Source organism: Salmo salar, chromosome 29 (genome assembly GCF_965601325.2).
Source record: "Salmo salar chromosome 29, fSalSal1, whole genome shotgun sequence".
NCBI classification, from domain to species: domain Eukaryota; kingdom Metazoa; phylum Chordata; class Actinopteri; order Salmoniformes; family Salmonidae; genus Salmo; species Salmo salar.
In genome coordinates this window covers 9,388,295-9,397,557 of record NC_138319.1, presented here as the reverse complement: position 1 = coordinate 9,397,557, position 9,263 = coordinate 9,388,295, and positions in this window count along the sequence as shown.

Sequence of the window (9,263 nt, the reverse complement as noted above, 5' to 3'; positions counted from 1 at the left end):
CTGGTTACAGTACTGTGAGACTCAGGCTCGTGCCCGCGTCGACCGAAAGCTTTGTTTTCTTTCCTCTGTTTAGCTAAATGGACATTCCCGGTCGGAATATTATCGCTTTTTTACGAGAAAAATGGCATAAAAATGGATTTTAAACAGCGGTTGACATGCTTCGAAGTACGGTAATGGAATATTTAGATTTTTTTTGTCACGAATTGCGCCATGCGCACGACCCTGATTTACCATTTCGGATAGTGTCTGGGACGCACGAACAAAACGCCGCTATTCGGATATAACGATGGATTATTTTGGACCAAACCAACATTTGTTATTGAAGTAGCAGTCCTGGGAGTGCATTCTGACGAAGACAACAAAAGGTAATCAAACTTTTATAATAGTAAATCTGATATTGGTGAGTGCTAAACTTGCCAGGTGTCTAAATAGCTAGCCCGTGATGGCTGGGCTATGTACTTAGAATATTGCAAAATGTGCTTTCACCAAAAAGCTATTTTAAAATCGGACATATCGAGTGCATAGAGGAGTTCTGTATCTATAATTCTTAAAATAATTGTTATGCTTTTTGTGAACGTTTATCGTGAGTAATTTAGTAAATTGTTAGCAAATTCCCCGGAAGTTTGCGGGGGGTATGCTAGTTCTGAACGTCACATGCTAATGTAAAAAGCTGTTTTTTGATATAAATATGAACTTGATTGAACAAAACATGCATGTATTGTATAACATAATGTCCTAGGTGTGTCATCTGATGAAGATCATCAAAGGTTAGTGCTGCATTTAGCTGTCTTCTGGGTTTTTGTGACATTATATGCTAGCTTGAAAAATGGGTGTCTGATTATTTCTGGCTTGGTACTCTGCTGACATAATCTAATGTTTTGCTTTCGCTGTAAAGCCTTTTTGAAATCGGACAGTGTGGTTAGAAGTTTTTGTATTTTTGAGGAATTTGTAATTCGCGCCACGCCTATCATTGGATATTGGAGCAGGTGTTCCGCTAGCGGAACGTCTAGATGTAAAAGGTTAAAGTGGGGTGAGCCAGCAGTGGAGCGGGGTCTGCGTCCTGCTCCTGAGCCGCCACCACGGGTAGATGCCCACCCGGACCCTCCCCTATAGGTTTAGGTTTAGGCCAGAGTCCGCACCTTTGGGGGGGGGGGGGTACTGTCACGCCCTGACCTTAGAGATCCTTTTATGTCTCTATTTTGGTTGGTCAGGGTGTGAGTTGGGGTGGGCATTCTATGTCCTTTTTTCTATGTTTGGTATTTCTTTGTTTCGGCCGTGTATGGCTCTCAATCAGGGACAGCTGTATATCGTTGTTGCTGATTGGGAGCCATACTTAGGCAGCCTGTTGTCCTTTGGGTTTTGTGGGTAGTTAATTTCTGTTTAGTGTTTTGCACCTGACAGAACTGTTTGGCTGTCGGTTTCTTGTTTTTTGTTTAAAGTGTTCTATCTTTAATAAATTCATGATCAGCATTAACCACGCTGCGCCTTGGTCTACTCTCTTCAACGACAGCTGTTACAGGTTCATCCTTGGGAGAAATTTCCAAACACCTAAAGGTACCACGTTCATCTATACTAACAATAGTACGCAAGTATAAACACCATGGAACCACGCTGCCATTATACCGCTCAGGAAGGAGACACGTTCTGTCTCCTAGAGATTAATGTACTTTGGTGCGAAGATCAATCCCAGAAACACAGCAAAGGACCTTGTGAAGATGCTGGAGTAAACAGGTACAAAAGTATCTATATCCACAGTAAAAGCGAGTCCTATGTCGACATAACCTGAAAGGCCGCTCAGCAAGGAAGAAACCACTGCTACAAAACCGCCATAAAAAGCCAGAATACAGTTTGCAACTGCACATGGGGACAAAGATCATACTTTTTGGAGAAATGTCTCTGGTCTGATGAAACAAAAATACATCTGTTTGGCCTTAATGACCATCGTTATATTTGGAGGAAAAAGGCGGACGCTCGCAAGCCGAAGAACACCATCCCAACCGTGAAGCATGGGTGTGGCAGCATCATGTTGTGGGGTACTTTGCTGCAGGAAGGACTGTTGCACTTCACAAAATAGATGGCATCATGAGGCAGGAAAATGATGTGGATATATTGAAGCAAAATCTCCAGACATCAGTCAGGAAGTTAAAGCTTGGTCGGAAATGGGTCTTGATGACCCCAAGCATACTTCCAAAGTTGTGGAAAAATGGCTTAAGGACAACATAGTCAAGGTATTGGAGTGGCCATCACAAAGCCCTGACCTCAATCCTATAGAAGATGTGTGGGCAGAACTGAAAAAGCGTGTGCGAGCAAGGAGGCCTTCAAAACCTGACTCAGTTACACCAGCTCTGTCAAGAGGAATGGGCCAAAATTAACCCAACTTATTGTGGGAAGCTTGTGGAAGGCTACCCGAAACGTTTGACCCAAGTTAAACAATTTAAAGGCAATACTACCAAATACTAATTGAGTGTATGTAAACTTCTGACCCACGGGGAATGTGATGAAAGAAATAAAAGATGAAATAGATCATTCTCTCTACTATTATTCTGCCATTTCACATTCTTAAAATAAAGCTGTGATCCTAACTGACCTAAGACAAGGAATTTTAACTTGGATTAAATGTCAGGAATTGTGAAAAACTGAGTTGAAATGTATTTGGCTAAGGTGTATGTAAACTTCCAACTTCAACTGTAAGTGTTCCAAAAACGTTAGAATCATAGGACTCAAAAAATACTGTGTTGAAATGTTTAGGGAGGAAGTGGGTAAAATTGACAAGTCACCTGTGCTGGATAGTGTAGGGGTAAACAGTGCCTGGGAAGCCTTTAAATGTAGATTCATTTATGTGGTGAATGTGATGGCTCCCATTAGACTGGTCAGGGTAAAGCAGAAATCTAGCCCTTGGTTTAATCATGAGATTCTAGAATCTATCCAAGCAAGGAATAAGGCCTTTAACCCTTGTGTAATCTTAACATTCTGTATACTCCCCTTGTCCTAAGGGTAAAAAATGACCCACCTTCACTAAACCCCTAAAATAAAGCACCTTAATTTAAATTTAAACCCCAAATATATTTTGCACGAAGAAACAACCTGTCATTCATCACAAACTTTGTGAATATCTGGGTTTTCCCTCTTTACAATGCAGAAAGACTGCATTCAATCAGTGGACACCAGTCGTTTTTATTACAACATAACATAAAACATAATTGTTTTCTTTACTAAAGTAGAGGTTTATTATTATTATTATTATTGCTGAAGGTACTGCATAGGTGTAAACATACTTTTTTTTAGCAAGAGATAGCACTTGTAAAGCCTAAGAAATTATCAGAAATGTGCAGAAAGCAGTTTTGAATGCATTTTATTGAAGGGAAACAATAACAGTCTTGAACTTTTTTGGCAACATAGTGATATATTCATATATACTGTACAATGAGGAATTCAACTACAAAATACTCGTTTTCTCCCATTTTTTTTAACCATTGCCCCCACCCACAAGGTGTTTAAACAACAACAATAAATAATAATCAGATAATAGATACAAAACAAAAATGTGAAGAACATAAATCCATCAACTCTAATTAGAAAATGTAGGACAGTATGCAAGTGTGTGTGCATGGACTTTGCAGGTGTATTTCTCACATGTGCAGCACATAGGATTTGTTTTACAGTCCTTCTTTGGTGGTCAGAATTGGCATTTCCTCCTCTTACCTGCCCCAGCTGCAGCCTCAGGTGGATCAGGACAAGATATAGCCCCCAGAACAGCTTTCAAAAGCGCTGCAGAGGCTGCTGTGTGGGGGAGGCACTCCCTTCTTTGAATGTGTGGGGTTATAAGTTCCTTTCCCAGCTGTTCCAGGAACACCCTCCTCTTATTCCGCTTATCAGGCATCCAGGCAGGGTTGATCTTGATCCATATCACAAAGGCATTCTATGAGGACACATCAAAGATGTTATGGAAGATGACCAGGGGCCAGCGGGCAGCCATCCTCCTGCAGCTGTAAGTTCCAATCACCTTGTCCAGGTTGTCCACGCCTTCTTTCTTGTGGTTGTAGTCCAGGATGATGGCTGGCTTTCTGTCCTCACGATCACTGATCTCAGCCGTTTTGTGCAGTGTGCTCAGGAGGACCACATTCATGTTCCTCTTTGGAAGGTAAGAAACTAGAGTGGTGGTGGGGGTGAAGGCAAACTTTGATGAGAAGGCCTCTCTCCCCCTTGTTGCAAGGAGGGCAGGGGGGAGCTCAGGCTTGTTCTTTCTAACTGTGCCAACCATGGTGATCTTCCTCTTCAGGAGCTGCTGGCTGAGTTCAATCAGTAGCACACATAATCTCAATTTCTCATTGTGTGTGTGTGCGTGTGCGTGTGCGTGCGTGTGTGTGTCAATTATTTTATAACTGCCAGGTCAAAAAGGACCTTAAGACAATCTTTGTACACTTGTGGTGTACAGCTTTCATGGAAATATTAACAAAGGCGATGTTTCACTTTTTCTAATGTTGGGGTCACTCTAGGAAAGGTCATCAAATTTCGAGTTGAAAAAATATCATTTAGGGGGTTTTCTCTGTGGTTAAACATAGTGGTGGGTCATGTTTGACCCCTAAGACAAGTATTAAGAAATGTAAGAACTCTCAAGAGCAGCCTGATTTTGTCCTATGTTAACGTCACAGAAATGAAGCACAGAGCATGAGCAAATATATGAATATGTCAACAAACAAAGTCTAATGTATGATTTTCAGTTGGGTTTTAGAAAAACATACTCCACTAATTAATGTCTACTTTACTTGACTGACTTCATCAGGAAAGAGATTGATGAGGGAAATCTCTGTGGAATGGTACTGCTTGACCTACAAAAGGCCTTTGATACAGTTAACCACTGTCTCCTAATCTCCAAAATGGAGGCACTGGGGTTAAGCAGCATCCCTCTAGGCTGGGTAAAATCTTATTTAACAGGTAGGGAGCAAGTAATAGAGGTTAAAGGGTCACTGTCTCAGCCAAAACCAATGAGTTGTGGCGTTCCACAGGGGAGCGTGCTTCGGCCTCTACTGTTTTTACTGTAATTTAACGATATGAAAGATGCTTGTTCTTGCCATCTTTTCATTTATGCGGATGACTCTACACTTCTGGTGTCTCACAATAGTAAAACTATGTTGGAGAGCATACTTAGCACAGAGCTTACTAACATTAGCAAATGGCTTGGAGGTAAGATAATAAGCTATCTCTGCACTTAGGGAAAACCGAGGCAATTATTTTTCGATCCAGACCTAAATTGAGTAGGTCCTCTGAAATCAGAGTGGAGTTAGGGGATGAGGTGCTGACCACTAAAACCTCTGTTAGCTACCTTCGGATGTATCCTTGATGGAAGCTTGGGAGGTGTGAGCATGGCCAATAAAGTGCGAGGGAAGGTTAATGCCAGGACCACGTTTTTGGCTAGAAAGTCCAAGCTGCTGGATAAGGACTCCATGAAAGTGCTAGCCACTGCCCTCATTCAATGCCATTTTGACTATGCTAGTACTTCCTGGTTTGGGAGCTTATCTAAACCTATGAAAGGGAAGCTCCAGGTAGCGCAGAATAAGCTGATCAGGGTAGTATTGAAGGTGAGTCCACATACTTACATAGGCAGGAGCTGCTTTCGGGAACTAAACTGGCTGCCTATTGAGGCTAGGGTGTCCCAGATTAGACTTGGTTTGGTTTACAAGAGTATTTATCGTTCTGCGCCCAGATATCTAACAGATTACTTTCCTCGTGTTAGAGATTCACACAATCACAGCACCAGATCAGGTGTTGCTGATGTGTGACTATACAGGTTCAGGAGTAATGCTGCGAAAGGTACTTTCTTGTATGCTGGAGCCTCAGAATGGAATGAGTTGCCTCTGCCCATAAAAACAGCGTCCTCTCTGGGCAGCTTTAAAAAGAAAGAAAAAATATGTTTGCTGCCTTCTGTGTCCATATAAATAACCCCTATGATGTAACTGCAATGACGAGATAGATGTTCTTCTTCTTTGTTTTTATGTTTTATTATCTCCATGCCATACTGTGTTTAACTGTGTTCGATCTTGCCTAGCCATCTTGTCTCAAGAGGACCACAATGGAAATAAGTCCCAGACTTTATTGTGTGTTATCCTCAATGATTAACTCATGTGCATGTATGGCTTTTTCAAGTTTTATGTGTGCTTGTTTTTTAAAATGGTCGAATTAATCAACAAAAAAATTGAACTTAAAAGCAAAGTCGAGAAGACAGTCTGCAAACTCTGGCGGAAAGGCTGAGATGGAGAGCTCTCTGGGCTCCAATCATGAGCCATTACTGACGCAGGTTAATCTAGAGATGTGTACTGTATGAGACAGTGGGGGTGTAGACAGGACTGTCATTCAAAGCCCTGCTGTGTGGCTTGTGCAGGGCTTGCCTGCGGCAACCTCATGGGGGGAGAGCCACGTCACAGTGGGGGGTGAGGAGGACTGGGGGTTGGAGGAAGCACAGAGAGAAAGACTACACCAAGGGAGCAAAGAGCATGGAAACAACAGGAGAAAACAACTGGAAAACAACAGAACACCTGACCTAGTTCACTGGTTTAAACAGGGAGATCTTTGACACGTGTGTAAACCCTGGGAGAAAATCTGCTGCTCTCTCACCAATTGGGATTGCAGTGACCAAAACCAGGACAAATTGATAGAATAAGAGAACTCGCCTTTAAACTTTGATAGAAACTTCCTCTGCAAAGATGCCAAGGTGACAGACGCACTTGCATTGTCCCTTCTATGCTATGTATTGCACCAACACTCATGGGCAGGCTTCATTATTACTTGACCTCTGTATAAGTGCCTCATTAGATTATTTGACTCTAGAGTACAAAACAAATAACATATGGATCTTCAATACCAAATTGACCTGTAAAATCACATAATATCTGAGGTCTGACCCAGTTGTATGTGAAAACTTGAAAAGTAAGGCAGCGCTACAGCTGTCTTGGGACGCTTTGTGTTGTAACAAGAGAGATCAGGAATCCAAAGGAAAATTATCAAGGTCCAAGAAGAAAGTTCCTTTTGTCGTACTAGAAGTAATAAAAGTGATCATAGGAAGTGTCTTTGGCTGACAGAAACAGTTAGGCCCTCACCCTTTCACAGCCCTTCTTTCTGCTAAAGCATTCAGGGGGTGTTTGGTCAGGCCAGGACTGAGCCTGTTCATGTGATTAGAAAAACGCACACTTCCTTTGTGTTGAATGGGTCAAGAGTGGAAGCCCAGCCCCCCCGCTATTTCATTGAACTGAACTTTCTCCGGAAAAGAAAATCCCTGAAGGAGACTGTAGACACTTCTCTCTCTCTCTCTCTCTCTCTCTCTATTTCGCTCTCTCTCTCTCTCTCTCTCAGAGTTTAAGAGGGGGTCAACAGTTGCGTCTTGTATTTGTGGAAAACGTTTGCCATTTTCCACTCAACATGATGACACACTCTACAGTAGTGAGAAAGTAGAGCGAACAACAGGCGCCTACAGATTAGGCCGCAAACTTGTCGGAGCATCCAACAGAGCGAACTCCATAGGTAGCGAAGCATGAACCAGGGCCCTCTGAATGTGATGAAAGGGAGGAGCATCAGGCTTTTTTATAGGCCCACGCACCTCTGAGTAACAGCTGGACTGGCTGTTTAGACTGGAATTGCCTCCCCACCCCTCATTTCCCAGAGCTCCCAGTAAACAGAGCACGCCCATGGCAAGACTTCAGAAGGGACGGCAGACAGTTGCACTTCTAGCATTGCACTGCATAGGCATGTGGGAAATGGAGGCTTATATGGGCCATGATGCCGTGTGAGGTCCTCTATCGCTGCTCAGACACCAGATTGATGCAATAGTTTATTTCTGTTTTAATGTCTGAGGTGGTGGACTTTTTTTTTTAAAGAACAAAACAAGTTCAGAAAGCTACACAGAATTTGGAAAAGCTGCAGCCTGTTGTAATAACATACAAGACTGACATCTTGGTCATGGTACATTTGCAGCCGCCGTCCTAAAATATGTTTACAGTACATGCCAATGGGGTTTACTTTAACAGAGGGGCAGAGATGTAGCTTGGGGTGTAAACAGAGGTCAGTTTTCTCATCAACACCTTTCAATAGAATTCTATCATGTCATCCATTGCCTTCAATTAATACTGTTTGCAAGAGGTTTCAGCCATGGTTCTTTGCCACCAATGTTGAACTGTTATGGGTGTTTGCTTAGCAAAGAAAATACAGCATGAATGAAAAGAGGTTGACGTAATTGAATATTGTGTGACTCTTGGACGCCCACACAAGGCCCTCTGTTTGATATGCTACTGCATCGGGGGAGAACTGGGTGTGCGAATGGGAATGTGTTTTTTGGATATTTCTTCTCCACTGCGATCTGTCATCTCCATTTCCCTCTCAGCCCTCCACCTCGGTGTCGTCCCACCCCCATGTGATGGGGCCATAGCTGGGGAAGGCTGCCTGGGAAGAACATCTGGGACACGTCTGTGGAACCATGAGTGATCACTCTCTCAGCAGAAGCCTCAGCAATCGCTCACTGTCCTGTCCCTACAGTAACAGGGCAACCAAGCACTCAGAGAGAGAGAGAGGCAAGGGGAGGAGAGGGGGAGAAATAATTACATTAGAACAGATAGAGAGGATGACCCAGCTAAATATTATAGGGAGATAGAAAGTTTTTGTAATGTTACCCATAATGTTCCCCTAATTTCTGAGTGTCCAGTTTTCCGTTAGTTAGGGGAACGTTCTATCTATGTTAGCAAAAACCTTCTGAGAACCTTTATAGCATGTTTTGGTGTTAAAGTTAGGAGAACATTCCCTTAATGTCAAGCAGAACTTATCTACACTGAACAAAAATATAAATTCAACATGGAAAGTGTTGGTCCTGTGCTTCATGAGCTGAAATATCCCCGAAATGTTTCATATGCACAAAAAGCTTATTTCTCTCAACTTTTGTGCACAAATTTGTTTACATCTCTGTCAGTGATAATTTTGCCTTTCCCAAGATAATCCATCCTTCTGGCAGGTGTGGCATATCAAGAAGCTGATTAAACAGCATGATCATTACACAGATGCACCTTGTGCTGAGGACATTAAAAGCACACTCTAAAATGTACAGTTTTGTCACACAACACAATGCCAAGTCTCAAGTTGCCAGAGAATTGAATGTTCATTTCACTACCATAAGCCACCTCCAATGTTGTTTTAGAGAATTTGTCAGTAGATCCAACCGGCCTCACAACTGCAGACCACGTGTAACCATGCCAGCCCAGGACCTCCACATCCGACTTCTTCAC